The sequence below is a fragment of the Aotus nancymaae genome, unplaced genomic scaffold (genome assembly GCF_030222135.1).
Source record: "Aotus nancymaae isolate 86718 unplaced genomic scaffold, 86718_ANA_hifiasm-v0.15.2.pri h1tg000011l, whole genome shotgun sequence".
Taxonomy (NCBI): domain Eukaryota; kingdom Metazoa; phylum Chordata; class Mammalia; order Primates; family Aotidae; genus Aotus; species Aotus nancymaae.
Window position 1 is genome coordinate 44,563,624 of NW_026988422.1, and position 5,080 is coordinate 44,568,703.

A 5,080-nucleotide genomic window follows, 5' to 3' on the forward strand; every position below is an offset into this window, starting at 1 on the left:
CATACCTGGCTAATTTCTGTATTTTTGATAGTGATGGGGTTTCACCATATTGGCCAGGCTGGTCTCAAATTCCTGACCTTGTGATCTGCCCACCTTGGCCTCCAAAAATGCTGGGATTACAGCCATGAACCACTGTGCCCAGCCCATTGTGGTTTTTATTTGCATTTCCCTGATATTTAGTAATGTTGAACTTTTTTTTCATATTTTTTTGGCCATTTGTATATCTTCTTCCCAGAGATGTCTATTCATATCCTTTGCTGACTTTTTGATGGAATCATTTGTTGTTTTCTTGCTGATTTGTTTGAGTTCCTTATAGATTCTGGATATTTGTCCTTTGTTGAATGCATAATTTGCAAAAATTTGTATCCCATTCTGTAGGTTGTCTGTTTACTCTGATGATTATTTCTTTTGCTGTGCAGAAGCTTTTTAGTTTAATTAGGTCCCATTTTCTTGTTTATTTATTGCATTTACTTTTTGTTGTTATTGTTTTGTTTTCTTTGTTGTTGTTCTTGTTTTTTGTTTGTTTGTTTGTTGTTGTTTTTTTGAGATGGAGTCTTGCTCTGTCACCCAGGCTGGAGTGCAATGGCATGATCTTGGCTCACCACAACCTCTGCCTCCTGGGTTCAAGTGATTCTTCTGCCTCGGCTTCCAGAGTAGCTGGGATTACAGGTGCCTGCCACCACACCTGGCTGATTTTTGTATTTTTAGTAGAGGCAGGGTTTCACTATCTTGGCCAGGCTGGTCTTGAACTCGACTTCATGATCCACTTGCCTCGGCCTCCCAAAGTGCTGGGATTACAGGTGTGAGCCACCACGTGCAGCCTTGTTGCATTTGCTTTTGAGGTCTTAGTCATAAATTCTTTACCTAGGCCAATTCCAGTAGAGTTTTTCCTAGGTTTTCTTCTAGAATTTTTATGGTTTCAGGTCTTAGATTTAAGCCTTTAATCCGTCTTGAGTTAATTTATATATATGGTGAGAGAGAGTGATCCAGTTTCATTCTTGTTTATGTGGCTATCCAGTTTTCTCAGCACCATTTATTGAATAAGTTTTCCTTTCTTCAATTTATGTTTTTATACACTTTGTCAAAAAACGGTTGGGTTGTAAGTATTTGGCTTTCTTTCTGGGTTCTCTGTTCTGTTCCATTCCTTTATGTATCTACTTTTATACCAGTACCATACTGTTTTGGGTACTATACCCTTGTAGTATAATTTGACATTGGGTAATGCAGTACCTCTGGATTTGTTCATTATGCTTAAGATTGCTTTGGCTAGTCAGGCTCTTTTCAGTTCCGTATGAATTTTAGGATTGGTTTTACTAATTCTGTGAAAAATGCTGTCGGTATTTTCTTTTGTTTTGTTTTCTTTCTTTCTTTCTTTCTTTCTTTTTTTTTTGGGGGGGGGGACAGAGTTTCTCTCTTGTTGCCCAGGCTCAAGCAATTCTCCTGCCTCAGCCTCCCGAGTGGCTGGGATTACAGGCATGCATCACCATGCCTGGCTAATTTCGTATTTTAAATAGAAATGGGGTTTCTCCATGTTGATCAGGCTGGTCTCAAACTCCTGATCTCAGGTGATAGGCCTGCCTTGGCCTCCCAAAGTGCTGAGAATATAGGCGTGAGCCACTGTGCCTGGCCAATGTTGGTATTTTCATAGGAATTTATTTGAAACTGTAGATTGCTTTGGGCTGTATGGTCATTTTCACAATATTGATTCTTTCAATCCGTGAACATGAAATATATTTCCCTTTTTTTTTTGTCATCTCTGATTCCTTTCAACAGTGTTTATAATTCTCCCCATAGAGATCTTTCACTTTCTTGGTTAAATACATTCCTAGGTATTTTATTTGCTTTGTAGATACTGTAAAAGGAATGAATTCTTCATTTGATTCTCAGCTCAGTCATTGTTGTTGTATAGCAGTGCTGCTGATGTGTGCACATTGATTTTGTAACCTGAGAGTTTACTAAATTCATTTATTAGATGCAGCAATCTTTTGGAGGAGTTTTTAGGGTTTTCTAGGTATAATATTATATCACTGGCAAACAGAGATAGTTTGACATCCTTTTTTCCAATTCGATTGCTGTTTCTTTTTCTTGTCTGATTACTCTGGCCAATACTTTCTTTAAAAGATTTAGTTAGAAACAGGGTCTCACTATGTTGTTCAGGCTATTTTCAAATTCCTGGCCTCAAATGATCCTCCTACCTCAGCTTCTGAAAGTGTAGGGATTACAGGTGTGAGCCACCGTACCTGTCCTAAATTTCATTCTTAATTTCTTCCTTCACCCATTTGTCACTCAGGAGAGTATTGTTTAATTTCCACGTATTTGCACGGTTTCTAATGTTGCTCTTGTTATTGATGTCTAATTTTATTCCAATGTCATCAGATAAGGTACTTGACATGCTTTCAATGTTTAAACATTTTATAAGGCCAGGTGCAGTGACTTACTCACACCTGTAATCCCAGCACTTTGGGAGGCCAAGATGGGCAGGCTGCTTGAGCTCAGGAGTTTGAGACCAGCCTGGGCAACATGGTGAAAGCCCGTCTCTACAAAAAATACAAAAACTAGCCAGGCATGATGGCACATGCCTGTAGTCCCAGCTACCCAGGAGGCTGAGGCAGGAGGATTGCTTGAGCCTAGGAGGCAGAGGTTATAGGGAGCCGAGATCATGCCACTGCACTCCAGCCTGGGTGAAAGAGCAAGACCCTGTCTTCAAAAAAAATAAGTTTATTTTTGGAGACCTGTTTTATTTCCTGACATAAGTCAATCTACGAGAATGTTCCATGACTGAAGAAAAGAATGCATATTGTGTAACTGTTGGGTGAGATGTTCTGTAAATGTCTATTAGGTATCTGATTTATGGTGCAGTTTATTTTTTAAATTTTATTTTCAATTCATTTTTCGATTTGAGAAATGGTCTCACTCTGTCACCTCGGCTGGAGGGCAGTGACATGATTATGGTTCACTGCATCCTCAACTTCCTGGGCTCAAGTGGTTTTCTTGCCCCAGTCTCCTGAGTAGCTGCTGCTACTACAGGTGTGCTTCACCACACCCAGCTAATTTTCTTTTTTTTATGTGGAGATGAAGTCTCACAATGTGACTCAGTCTGGTCTCAAACTCCTGAGCTTGGGTGATTCTCCTGCCTCAGCATCCCGAAGTGCTGGCATTATAGGCCTGATCCTAGGTAAGAGCCATTGCACCTGGCTTATGGTACAGTTTAAATTCAAGGTTTCTTTGTTGATAATCTGTCTAGATGATCTGTCCAGTGCTGAGAGATGGTATTGAAGTCCCCAACTATTATTGTATTGGGATCTATCTCTACTTTTAGATCTAATAATATTCACTTCATATATCTGGGTGCTTCAGTGTTGGGTGCGTATATATTTACAATTGTTATATTCTCTTACTGCATGATTCCCATTATTATTTTATAATGTGCTTGTCTTTTTCTTTTTCTTTTTTTTTTTTTTTACATTTTTCAACTTGAAATCTCTTTTGTCTGACATAAGGATAGCTACTCTGCTCACTTTTGGTTTCTGTGTGTATGGAATATCCTTTTCCCATTCCTTCATTTTCAGTCTATGTGTGTCTTTACAGGTAAGCTAAGTTTCTGGCAAGGAGCATATAGCTGAGTCTTGTCTTTTCATCTATTTTGCCAGTCTATGTATTTTAAATGAGAAATTTAATCCATTTACATTCAGAGTTATTATTGATAGGTGAGAACTTATTCCTGTCATTTGATGGATTGTTTTCTGATTGTTTTACATGTTATTTATTTATTTCTTTATCTGTTACTGTTTATTTTTTCAGCTGGGTGGTTTTCTGTAATGATACATTTATTTTTCTCATTTTCTCCTTTGTGTATCAGCTCTATAAGTGACTTTTTTGTTTGTTTGTTTGTTTGAGACAGAGTGTTGCTCTGTCACCCAGGCTAGAGTGCAGTGGCACAATCTCGGCTCACTGCAACCTCCACCTCCTAGGTTCAAACAATTCTTTCGCCTCAGCCTCCCAAGTAGCTGGGACCATAGGCGTGTGTCACTGCACCCAGCCAATTTTTTTTTTTTTTTTTTTTTTTTTTTAGTAGAGATGGGGTTTCAGCATTTTGGCCAGGCTGGTCTCGAACTTCTGACTTCAGGTGATCCACCTGCCTCAACCTCCCAAAGTGCTGGGATTACAGGCGTGCACCACCGTGCCCAGCCTATAAGTGAGTTTTACAATTTTGCATGTTTTCATGATGGTGATTGTCATCTTTTCATTTCCAGATATAAGGCTCCCTTGATCATTTATTTTAAGGGCAGTCTACTGGTGATGAGTTCCCTCAGTTTTTCTTTGTCTGTGCAAGATTTTATTTCTCCTTCATTGCTGAAGGATAGCTTTGCTTGGTATACTATTCTTGGTTGGCAGTTTTTTTTATCATTCCACTTTCTTTGGCCTGTAAGAGTTATGGCTAGGTGCAGTGGCTCACACCTGTAATCCCAGCACTTTGAGAGGCCAAGGTGGGCGGATCACTTGAGGTCAGAAGTTGGAGACCAGCCTGGCCAAGATGGTGAAACCCCGTTTCTACTAAAAATACAAAACATAGCGAGGTATGGTGGCGGGAGCATGTTATTTCGGCTACTTGGGAGGCTGAAGTGAGAGAATCACTTGAACCCAGGAGGTAGAGGTTGCAGTGAGCCAAGATCACACCACTGTACTCCAGCCTGGCTGACAGAATGAGGAATGAGACTCCATCTCAACAAAAAAAAAAAAGAAAGAAAGAAAGAAAAAAAAGAAAATAAACAGATTTCTGCTGAGAAATTCATTGTTAGTCTATGGACTTTCCCTTATACGTGACTTAATACTTTTGTCTTGCTGCTTTTAAAATTCTTTTGTTTCCTTTTACTTTTGACAATTTGATAATTTGCCTCAGAGAGAATCTGTTTGGGTTGAATCTATTTGGGGTTCTTTGCACTTCCTCAACCTGGATATTCATCTCTCTCCCCAGACTTGGGAGATTTTCTGCTATTACTTCATTAAATATATCTTCCTCACCTTTCCCTTCTCTTCTCCTTCTGGAATGTCCATAAGATGAATATTTGTTTGCTTAATG